This window comes from Hemiscyllium ocellatum, chromosome 22, assembly GCF_020745735.1.
Source record: "Hemiscyllium ocellatum isolate sHemOce1 chromosome 22, sHemOce1.pat.X.cur, whole genome shotgun sequence".
NCBI classification, from domain to species: domain Eukaryota; kingdom Metazoa; phylum Chordata; class Chondrichthyes; order Orectolobiformes; family Hemiscylliidae; genus Hemiscyllium; species Hemiscyllium ocellatum.
The window spans coordinates 29,238,844-29,251,846 of NC_083422.1; positions in this window are offsets into that span (position 1 = coordinate 29,238,844).

Genomic DNA, 13,003 nt, shown 5'->3' on the forward strand with positions numbered 1-13,003 from the left:
TTGGGTCTGTTCTTATTGGAATGGAGAAGGCTAAGAGGGGATTTCAGATTAGATTAGATTACTTACAGTGTGGAAACAGGCCCTTTGGCCCAACAAGTCCACACTGACCCTCTGAAGAGCAACCCACTCATACCCATTTGCCTATATTTACCCTTTCACCTAACACTACAGGCAATTTAGCATGACCAATCCACCTAACCTACACATTTTTGGACAGTGGGAGGAAACCAGAGCACCCAGAGGAAACCCACGCAGACACGGCGAGAATGTGCAAACTCCACACAGACAGTTGCCTGAAGTGGGAATTGAACCCAGATCTCTGGCACTGTGAGGCAGCAGTGCTAACCACTGTGCCACCATGCCTTGATTTGATGGAGACATACAAGATGATCAGAGGTTTAGATAGGATAGACAGTGAAAGTCTTTTTCTTAGGATGATGAAAAGCTTATATGAGGGGACATAACTACAAATTGAGGGGTGATAGATTTAAGACAGATGTCAGAGGCAGACTCTTTACTCAGAGAATGGTAAGGGTGTGGAATGCCCTGCCTGCCAATGTAGTTAACTCTGCCACATTAGGGAGATTTAAACAATCCTTGGATAAGCACATGGATGATGATAGGATAGTGTAGGGGGGATGAGCTGAGAATAGTTCATAGGTCGGCACAACATTGAGGGCCGAAGGGCCTGTTCTGTGCTGTATTGTTCAATATACTATGTTTAAAGTTAGGATGATGATTGACTTTGAAGGGGAATGTGTAGATGATGGTGTTCCCATATATGTGCTGCCCTTGTCCTTCTAGGTGGAAGTACTCATGGGTTTGGAAGTGCTGTCTCAGTATCTTTGGTGAATTTCTGCAGTGTATCTTGCAGCTAGTACATTGTTGCTACTGAGCATCGGTGGTAGAGGGGTGGATGCTTGAGGATAGATTAGATTAGACTTACAGTGTGGAAACAGGCCCTTCGGCCCAACAAGTCCACACCGACCCGCCGAAGCGAAACCCACCCATACCCCTACATTACCCCTTACCTAACACTACGGGCAATTTAGCTTGGCCAATTCACCTGACCCGCACATCTTTGGACTGTGGGAGGAAACCGGAGCACCCGGAGGATACTACCAATCAAACAGGCTGCTTTGCCCTGGATGGTATCAAGTTTCTCAAGTGTTGTTGGAGTTGCATTCCTCCAGGCAAGTGGGGAGTATTCTATCACACACCTGACTTGTTCCTTAGTGATGATGGACAGGCTTTGGGGAGTCAGGAGGTGAGTTACTCGCTGCAGTATTCCTAACTTCTGACCTGCTCTTGTAGACACTGTGTTCATGTGATGAGTCCAATTGAGTTTCTAGTCAATGACAACACCCAGAGTGTTGATAATGGGGAATTCAGTGATGGTAACACAATTAAATGTCAAGGGGTAGTGGATAAATACTGTTAAGTAGCAACTACCTGAGTTTGCAGGGAAGACTTCTTCTGCAAAGGGAATCCGGGAAATTATAAGCATCCTCTAGTTAATGTGATAGATAGGTTTATTGGGAACAACACTCTCCATGAAGGACATCTAGAGGTAAAATAATCATCTAACACTATTTAATTGGATAGGCTCTGAGACTCAATAGAAAGCAGGAGTACTGGTGGACACTTCAGGGGCTCAGTTACATCATCATCCCCAAAATTATACTTTGATTGAAATTTGATGGCTTCTTCATGATTTGAACTACTGTTACAGTGTCCTTAGGAGTTTGCAATATTAACTTTCTTTATTTAGCCATCTGATTATCTTAAAACAATAGAAACAATAATAAAACAATAAAACAAAGTACTATGATTTTTTTTCCCCTTTGGCTGAAGTGGAATGGAGCAACAATTAAGGTATTCATCCAGCTGTCATTTAAAGGAACTGGTCAGGGAACCATTACCTGGAAATATGTTTCATTTAAATAAAAACAGAAAATGCTGGTAATTCTCAGCAAACATCTGTGGAAAGTGATGAAAAATCATCGATATGAAATGTTAACTCAGTATCTCTTTTCACTGATGACATGCTGATTAATTTCTGCATTTTCAGATTTTATGGCAGGCTTATAGCATTCACAGTATTTTGCTTTTGATGTCTGTTTTATGTATCCATTGTTCTGCAGAAAACAAAAAAAAAAGCTACAAATGCCATGGTAGATTTTATTGTGATTTATTTTGAGAGCAATATTCTGGCAGGTTACCTGAAAAGCATGTAATGCCTGGTGGGGTATTACTTGGCTCAGAGCGAGACTTCCATCCCTGTCTTGGGAACACGTCCCATGTCCAAGACAATTTAAACAATTAGGTGACTGATAGCTTTCTTGCCCTAATAGTTCCACATTGGAAGGAATGGCTGCTGTTGCAACGGCATCCAGATCTCAACAGGGAATGTGATGGCTTGAGATGCAAGCTGAGAGGCATTAGAGAGGATGGGCTGGAGGTAGGGGAGGGAAATCTTAGAGGGAAGAGGACACAAAGGGCAGAAGACCTTATAGGGGAGACATCTGATAAGTTCAAGGGTTCATAGGTCCAAGCAGTGAGCAAGCTTCCCTCTTGGCACCAGCCCAACCCCTCCCCCTCCCCAACCATGTAAAATAGTAATGGGAATAGAATAATAATCTATTGTCATTTGTATTTTCACAAAAAAATACAATGCAAAATGTTTGTCACTATACTCTGGCACCTACATCAATAATAGAAATCATACATTTAAAAAATGAGGACAAAGTCCATCTGTATTCAATTCATGGCTCATGTGTTTCCATTGTCAAAGAAAAGACAGGAACAACATTCTTCACCGCTGCAGAAAGTCAACATCAAAGCCAACATAAAAGAAATTGGTGATCCAGTGTTCCTAGATTGTGTTCAGACGAATTTCCTGCAGCAGTATATGTCCAGTCCAATGAAAAAGGATGCACTGAGTGGGAGTGGCCAGTCAGATGCATCCATGGTGGTACACCCAATTTCACTTTCCAAGACACACCTCTGGGCAGTGTAAGATTCTATCTCAAATCTTACTGTGATTTCTGTATGTCTATTATCCAGGTCCCAAATAACAGCCTAAGTTAAACAACCTGCTTATTCAACATCTGTCAGCATATTAAGCTAAATCAGAACATATAATCTGTTTTGAACAAAACATATTCAGAATTACTTTTTGCTTATTTGCCATCATTTCACTGTGCAATGAAAGAAAGAAAATATTCTCTTTATGTTGACAACACTGCACCTTTTTTTAACATTTCTGGATTACTGGAATTGTTATACATTGGCAGACACAGCATTCAAACAGCATACAAGCTTTAATGTAATTGTTAGGTTGTAGAATTGATGGAGCATTGCTGATGGTTGCAGTTGGGTAACTCAGGTGACTGATTTCAAATAATAACAGCAGTACAGTGGAAAGAGCTCCTGGAGTCCCATATAATGGAGGCTTCATTAAATATGGGATGTTATTCTCCAAACACCTATAGTGCTTGTCCACTCTTTCAGCATCTAATGAGTTTTGATTGTTCCAGCACAGAGCCAACAGTTATTCTATTTGTTTGAGGGACAGCACATACCACGCTCAGCCATTAACCTCTGGGTTGGGAACGTGAGTGATGGGAGTCAGATTTCGAAGTTGCCTTCAGATAGACTGAGAATTATCAAAGGCAGTCATGCCAGCAGCAAGTCTACAAACGCAGCAAACAGCTTATCAAGAAAATTGCAAATGTATCACATGCGGATTTCTATTTGCTGACAATAATGGATGAAAACTTACTGGCTACATTCGTGTGATTTTCTGATAAGCCACTTGGTGCTCGATGGTCTCTTCCCTCAGAAATGTGATTGAGTGAATATAGAATATTCTTTATTTGATGCCACAGATTTATTGTTTGTATCAATCAGATACTGAGGCAGAATCACCACCTGTTCTTTTTCTACTTTAAATTGAAGATGTTGGTGAGCTGCAGTTAAAAAGCAGCAAGTACTTTCTTTTATTTATCTTGTGATATCAGTTAACCACTTCAGGCACTAACTGTTAAGTACTTGATACCGACATGGACTTTAAACTGACCAATATTAATGTACTAGGTGAAAGTGAGGACTACAAATATCAGAGTCGAATAGTGTAGTGCTGGAAAAGCACAGCAGTCAGGCAGCATCCGAGGAGCAGGAGAGTGGACATTTTGACATTCCTGATGAAGGGTTTATGCCCAAAATGTCAACTCTCCTGCTTCTTAGATGCCGCCTGACCAGCTGTGCTTTTCCAGCAGCACACTCTATAATTAATATTAATGTCCCCTGTGCAGGCTCAGGACCTGAGGCAAAAAGTTGAAGGGTCTTGTTACTTCCAATGTCAAAAAATTGAAGTCATCATAAGCACTTCAGTCGAGCTAGAGAAAGAAGAACAGCAGCAACAAGCACACAGGATTTCACAGAATGTTAATTAACATTATAGTAAATGTACAAAAGGTGTAAAGTCACAGGCCATTAACCCTGACCATCAAAAAGCCCAGGGACCTCTACTACCAGTGCACTGGTTGCAAGTTTGTAGCATGGGTTTTTTGGAAGGGGCTGCAGAAATCTCTAAAAATCTCAACAGCCAGTTCTATCCTCCTTCCAGAGCACTGGTAGTAGACGTTCCTGGGCTTTTTGATGGTCAGAGTTAATGACTTGTGACTTTACACCTTTTGTCTTATGAGGAAAGGCTGAGGGCCTTGAGGCTGTTCTCATTAGAGAGAAGAAGGTTGAGAGGTGACTTAAAGAGACATACAAGATAATCAGAGGGTTAGATAGGGTGGACAGGGAGAGACTTTTTCCAAGTATGGGGACACAACTTTAAAGTGAGGGGAGATAGGTATAAGACAGATGTCAGAGGTAGTTTCTTTACTCAAAGCGTAGTAAGGGTATGGAATGTTTTGCCTGCATCAGTAGTAGTTTCGCCAAGCTAAAGTGCATTTAAGTTATCATTGGACAGGCAAATGGACATACATGGAATAGTGTAGGTGGGATGGGCTTCAGATTAATATGACAGGGCAGCGCAACATCGAGGGCTGAAGGGCCTGTACTGCGCTGTAATGTTCTATGTTCTATGTACATTTACAAAAATGTTACTTAACATTCTGTGAAGTCCTGTGAGCTTGTTGCTGGTGTTCTTCTTTCTTTAGCAAGACTGAAGTGATTTAGATTACTTCAATCTTCAGCAGTTGCCAGCATCACCCCAACACAAAAGCAAACTACTGAGGATGCTGGTGTGCTATTTGCTCTCATTTCTCTCTTCTTTACTCTTGGATGACTCCAACCAGCTGTTCGCTATTCCTCACCCCTCAGTCACATATTCTGTTCTGTTATGTTGTAAGCGATGACAGGAAAAGCTGCTCACAGTGATGATCATTATACCAGGCTCTGGCACCAGATATTGCTCCCCCCCACCCAACCCCCTGCCTCCCCCAGACCTTCCATCTCCCCTCTTAACTTGCATTACCTCAACAGCCCATTTCCCTATGTGGAGACCCACCACATTAGACTTTGCTTCCAACTGCCGTCTTTGTCCCCAAACACAGGCATTACACCTTAATGAGTTTTAAGAAGATTTGTAGCTCAGGTTGAGGTTCTGGGTGTAGGTTTGCTCACTGAGCTGGAAGGTTCAGTTCCAGATGTTTCATCATCCTACTATGTAACAGCTTCAGTGGGCCTCAGGCGAAACACTACTGAAAGTTCCTACTTTCTATTTATATGTTTGGGTTTCTTTGAGATGGTGATGTCATTTCCTGTGGTGAAGTCACTTCCTGTTCTTTTTCTCAGGGGGTGATAGATGGGGTCTAACTCGATGTATTTGATGATAGAGCCCTATCCAACTGGAACTCTATCAACAAGTGCATCGGGTTAGACCCCATCTACCACCCCCTGAGAAAAAGAACAGGAAATGACTTCACCACAGGAAATGACATCACCACACAAAAGAAACCCAAACATATAAATAGAAAGCAGGAATTATCTGCAATGCTTTGCCTGAGGCTCACTGAAGATATTACCTAGTAGAGTGATGAAATGGCTGGAAATGAACCTTCCAGCTCAGTGAGCAAACCTATATCCATTACACTTTAATGATATCTACCCTGGTTCTCCCTCCTCTTGTGGAGGCTTTGATCATAGTTACTACCAATAACTCCCTTTCCTGTAGCTTACAGTATCCCCTAATACTGTTCCACATATTCCACTTTATATCTGAGCTACCTTCTGGCCATAATTCCTGACTCCACCCCAACATTTACTTTTGCTTTACTGTGCTCAGACTTGACTGTTTCATCCCTTTTACTCCTTTGTCCCCACAACAGCCCATTACACATTCCTCAATGATTAATTCATGCACCCCCAGGACTGATTCATCTGTGATCTTTGACCCACTGTCTTTGCAGCTCCCTGATGACTATACATGAATCTCCTGACTGCTGGTGCTGACCCTACATGATGGACCATTATACACAAACCAGGCTGTAGTCAGACAGGTTTCCTGACAATGACTGTCCTGAGCAGACCACTGACCATAGCCAAGCCAGAGACTGTGTGTAAACTGTGTGCATTACTGACAGTATTGGGAACATCTGCCTGACAGCAGACCCTCCACCCTCCACTCCCCAAACTGGACTCGCCCCCTTGCTCCACATTCCGCTTCACTGGGTTAACCCTCACCACCCTTTGAACATGGCCATTTGGTTGCAGAAATGTATAGTCTATTTGTCGCCCAAGCAGCTGCTGGCATGTACTATCGGTGTTCGAATGATGTTGCAGTGTGTCCGTTTGCCAAGTACGACAAGTAATCTGTCTGTGTGTGCCTGCTCAAAAGAGCATGTCAATATGATAGTACTGATAGCTTTTAGGGTCTGGCTGAAGCACCAATGCGCTAAAGGCACAGCACAGCTCGGCAAGGCAAGGCATGGATGCTGTGAGCATGTAGGTAGACTATACGCCAGTGACCATACAAACAGGAAGTGAGCAATCTTGACAGACAGTCTGCTTCAATCCACAAGCTTGTCCCTGAGCACTAAGTATCCTTGCAGCTGCCTTTCAATTCTAGTTTCTGGTGCACATTGCAATATGGTCTACAGAGTCATAGAGTCAGATGTACAGCACAGAAACAGACCCTTCAGTCCAACTTGCCCATGCCAACCAGATATCTCAACCCAATCTAGTCCCACCTGCCAGCACGCAGCTCATATCCCCAAACCCTTCCTATTCATATACCTAACCAGATGCCTTTTAAATGATGTAATTGTACTTCCTGAACATCCTGAAAGTGGATCAGTGAGAGTGCCAGCACGATGCTGAGGGTTTGGAAAATATGGGACACTAATGTTCGTGGACAAGGGCTGTGTGAGATGCTATTCCATGGTGAGTGACATGGAAGCTCTTCATTGCCAGCAGCAAGCTGAAGTCTCCAGGTATTTGCTCTAACCTACATGTTGAGAATTCTCAGTGTTTCATTTGCTCTCGGCTGGTGGTAAGATGGGAAATCGAATTTTATTGGGAAAGATTTTTTTTCTTTATTCATTCATGGGATGAGGGAATTGCCAACGAGGCAGCGTTTATTGCTCATCCCTAATTGCCCAGAGGGCAATGAAGAGTCAACTACATTGCATCACATGGCCAGACCAGGTAACGTTGGCAGTTTACCTCCCTAAAGGACATCAGTAAACGAGATGGGTTTTGCCAACTATCGGCAATGAATTCATGGTCATCATCAGATTCTTAATTCCAGATATTCATTGAATTCAAATTCCACTATCTGCTGTGGTGGGATTTGAACCCAGGACCCCAGAATGTTTTCTGGATTTCCGAATTAACAGTCTGACAATATTAACACTGTTGCAATGTTGGTCTTTTTACAAGGTTAATATTTCCTTGAGATGTTTACCAGAGAGGGGATAATTGGCCAGGATCTAACTGGGCCAAGTTTGAAAGGTTTATTGGGGCCTTTTTTATTTGCCCCCTAACATATAATGCCTCTGGCCTAAGGCTTTTTATGCCTTTAAAAAAACCTGGTATAATCAAAAGGGAGTGGCTAGGTAGCTGTATAGCTAGCCTTTGTTTAGAGGTTTTGATTCAGCTCAGCAGCAGTGTGTGTGTGAAGAAAGGCTGCTGCGGTTTGGTACTCTCTCTCTTTGGCTTAAAGCCTGTAAGCCCTGGTTTGTTTCATTTTTACCCTTCGTGCTAAGAGATCTGTTTATGGGATTGTTGCAGGTATTTTCAGAACAGCATCATTATGGCAGGATAATCTGTCAGGTTTTGGAGGGGATAAGTTATCCCGTATTCTATTTTCTGTTCTTTGTGTTTCATTTCTTAATTTTGCAAATAAATTGTTTGTTTAAAACTTGCCAGTCGGATCGGCTCATTCACTCTGGAATATCCACTATACATTTACAAACAGCAAAGTTATGGTCTATGCTACATGCTTAAAAATGTTTTGAGGGGTCAGGCCTGGTCCATACACCACCCACCATCGCCTCCCCTCAAATAAGATGCTGTTAATAAAGTCATTGAAAAGAAATATACCTCCTTAACAGCTAACTTGCCACTTGGCAATGAGAATCTCATCTCAGTGCCTGGACCTTACTTAAAGATTGCAATAAGTTGCTCCAATTGTCGATATGAGCCTTTGCTGGACTTCTTGTGAAATTCTACCACATTTCTCAAAATAGCAAATGTCATACGTGACCCAAAAGCATTCCACCTTCTGTTTCTAATGCTGCAGATGCCGCCAATATTTTCTCTTTATTCTGAAACTGTTGCAGCAACCACAAATGAAAGCAACAATTTTTTAGACAAAGACAACAGGTTCATTAAACACACAAATGCAGTTGACATCGGGGTGCAATCATATACCCAATTCTTCTGCTTTAATGAGGTATCCACCTGTTCCCACAGCACATGATGACTAAATTGAAGCCCATTTTAAAACTTGCAGCAAGTAGACCTCAAGCAGGGAGTCAGAAGGAAGAGACTGTTTTGAAATTTTGATTTTGTAACTGTTTCATTCCTTTCAAAGAAAATGGAATGGTATAAATGGAATGATATATTTATAACCTCAAATCCACATTCCCATGTACCCCTGATAAGCTTTCAAACCCTTGCTTAACAAGAATCTACCAACTACTGTCTTAAAATATTCAAGAATGCAACTTCTGTCATTTTCTTCAGGAAGAGAGCTCCAAAGACTCTCGACCCTCTTGAGAAAAATCTATTGTTTCATGTACTCTGTTTTAAGTCATCTGTATATTCTTTTGGTGTTGCTTCTCTGGCTGATTCATTTATTTGCCTTCATGGCTGTTGCCCATTTTGAGGTGGCCTTCTTGTCAAGCGATATTGTGCAGAGTGAACAACCATTTCACCTTTGCTGCCCTATGTTTTAAGATTGATTGAGGGACCTAAAGCATGACTTTAAGTAGCCATGGTTTGGCAGATGAATGGATCTAATTATCTAGCATTGTTTAGCTGCTTCTGGGAAAGTAAACATTCAGCCTCAGCTTTGATTTCTAAAATTCATCCAGATATTTGCCTGTCTGGGGGAATAAAAAAAAACAGTGGTGATTGTTATAAAAACAAGCATTGTGACAGCTCCTAAAAAAATAACTGTGAAGTGGTGGCAACTATAGGAAAGAGAATTGATTTTTCTTCACAAAAGCAGCATATCACATTGCCAGTTATAACCATGTGTTTGGTGCTATTTGCTCTGGACACTGAGTCCACTGCAATTTCTAAGGCTGGGACTGACAGATATTTCTTACTGAATACATCATGGGGCATTGGTCAAAGGCAGCTAATTGAACCTTAAGTCGAGATTAGCCAGAATTCTAATAGAATGGCAGAGTAAGCACTATGGGCTCCTCATATTCTTATCATGTATGAAACAATAAAGCAAGAGGTGTGATCTCTCCATTACTCTCCGAATTAGCCTCTCACACTGAAGTGCAAAGCTGATAGCATTTTATTTGTAGTTGGTCATATTTGAGGCTACCAAAATGTGTGATGTCTTAGTGTAACAGGCAAGGTGCAGCATGCTGGCCAGGAAATATGTACTTTCATACTGTTTTAATATATTGTTGGTCAATCACTGCTCATTACAAAAATAAATGAAACAATTATAAATGTATGATTTTTATATCATGAATCTGCACCTTCCTCGTGCGAAGTGGGATATTATATTTCTTAATGGGAGGAAGGATACTTATGGTTGAGAATGTTATTGTGATATATATATATATATATATAGCTGCTGGAAAGAAAGGAAGAGTAGTAATAAAATCAAGGCATAAATTAAAAACTGACATAGAAATTTAAATTAATGCAATGTAAGAACTACCTAGTGGAAGAGTTTATATAAAATGATTGATTTATGAGTTAAAGAAATGGGAGCAAAATAAATGAGATGTTGGCGTAGTAATATGCATATATATGTGAATTGCAAAAATATTTTTCTCCTAATATATGCACTGAATTGAATTGAATGTAAATATTTTTGGTGTAGCTATTTAAGTATATATATTATATATCAAGAAAGTTTGAGTTTGATTTATTGCTATCACATGTACCGATATAAGGCAGATCATATCATACAAAATGCATCAGAGTAGTAGACTATAGTACTGAATACAGTGCTATATGCACAGAGAAGGTGCAGAGACAGAATTCAAAATTAATATTTGAGAGGTCCATTCAAAAGTCTGAAAACAGAGGGGAAGAAGCTGTTCTTGAAACTGTTTGTATGTGTATTAAAACTTCTTTATCTTCTGCCTGATGGAGAGGGTTTAAAAGAGTATAACCAGGGTGGGAGGGGTCTTTGATTATGTGAAAGTGAGGACTGCAGATGCTGGAGATCAGAGAGAAGATCAGAGTTGTGCTGAAAGAGTACAGCAGGTCAGGCAGCATCCAATGAGCAGGAAAATGGACGTTTCGGGCAGAAACCCTTCATCAGGAATGCTTACCTGAAACATTGAGTTTCCTGCTCCTTAGATGTTGCCTGACATGCTGTGCTTTTCCAGCACCACTCTAATCTTGGGTCTTTGATTATGTTGGTTGCTCTCCTGATGCAGGAAAGACTCAATGAATGGAAAGTTGTGTTGTGTAATGGACTGGCCCGTGGTCATGACTCTCTGTAGATTCTTGAGGAAGTACAGTCACCATACGACACTGATGCATCCAGATAGAATGCTTTCTATCGTCCATCTATAAAAAACTGGTAAGGGTCTTTGTGGACATGCTAGATTTCCTTAGCCCTCTGAGGAAGTAGAGCCATTGTTGTGCTTTCTTGATCGTGGTGTAGATGTGGGTGGACCAGGACAGATTGTTAGTGATCATCACTCCCAGGAACTTGATGCTTTCGATTATCTAAACCTCAGCACCATTGGTGGAATGCAGTCCACTCTGCTTCCTTGAAGTCAATGACCAGCTCCTTCATTTTGCTGACACTGATGGAAAGATTGTCGACTTTACACCATGCAGCTAAGCACTCCACCTCTTTCCTGCGTTATGTCTCGTCATTGTTTGAGATCCAACCTTCAATGTGGCATCGTCAGCAAACTTGTAAATCAAGTTGGGATGGAATTTGGCCCCACAGTCATGAGTATATAGGAATATAGTAAGGGGCTGAGTATACAGCCTTGTGGGTCATCTTGCAGTGTTGAGGATTATGATGGAGGTGGTGTTGTCACCTATTCTAACTGATTGTGGTCTGTGAGTCAGGAAGAGAAGTAGCAAGAAGATTTATACACCATGAAAAAGTGACATGGAGAAAGAAGGCGAGAGGAATAATTGGGACTGGAAAATTTAGACAGAACAGATGGATACTTCTAAATACATTAGAGGCAACAGCTCAAATGGCAGTGAGTAGTTGATGTAAGAATCAAATAATCAGCTTGTAAATGTTTTTGAAACTGGTTAGTTATTTCTTGATTTGCTTCAAATAATAAGTATTATGACTAAAGTTTGCAGTTTTGTACAACTTATTTGTACATTGAGAAATGGAGCACAAATAATTGCAAGCTTATATAAAGTTAAATAATAAATAGCAAAATCCTAAACTGTTCTTATAAGTGAGTTTTGATAGTAAGTGCATGGTCTTGTCAGGAACCTTTCTTGACAGTCAAGAGCTGATATAAAATTTCATTGCCCTCCGTCATGCAATAAATGTCTAAATAATGTTACAGCTATGGTGTGTTATTCTTGCATCAATCCATCATTCAGCTTTCTTTGGAAAGTATTTTGTTTCATGCCTAAGGCAGCGATTGCTATCCTGCATCTTTTAACTGCTGTTTTTTATGCGCTGAGATCCACCGAATGTCATACAAACTGCAAACAAGTCGAAGAGAGCTTAAGCTGTTAACTGTCACTGTGCTGTTGAGGTTTTCATAAATTAAAAGGGATTAGTACAGGTCAATGTCCTCTTTTTTTTAAAGTTACTGCTATTTTTGTTTGTTTCTTCGCTTAAAGGTTTAGCTTGCGACGAATACATTAAATTACTTGTTTAAAATTATCACGCAGTCATTTATGGAAAAATTTTGAACTTTGAGGAGGCAGAAATTTCTCAAAAGAGGGTGCCTTGGTGCGACATGAACCCAGCTCTGTTTACAGTGTTAAACATTAAATTGAATGGTGAGTCATGATTTCATACCTTGAGAACAGATTTTTCTTTACTTAAGTCTTCTAATGGTTTCGGAGCACTAACATATATGACATTCAATTTTATTCCTTTACCCCAGAGGCAATGAATCTAGGCTGCATAACTGAATTACAAAACTGGAAGACTGCAGGGAAAGAAGAGTGAATTTTAAAGCAGTGTTTAGAACTGAGATGGGACAGTGATATGGGCTTGGCAAAGGAAGGAACATAGTGGGTACAAACTGGTTAGAGAACGGGGGATAGGGAACAGGTAATGAGGATTATATGTTGAAACAGAATTTACATTAATATAAAGTTAAGTTTCTTAAAATTAAGAAAATTG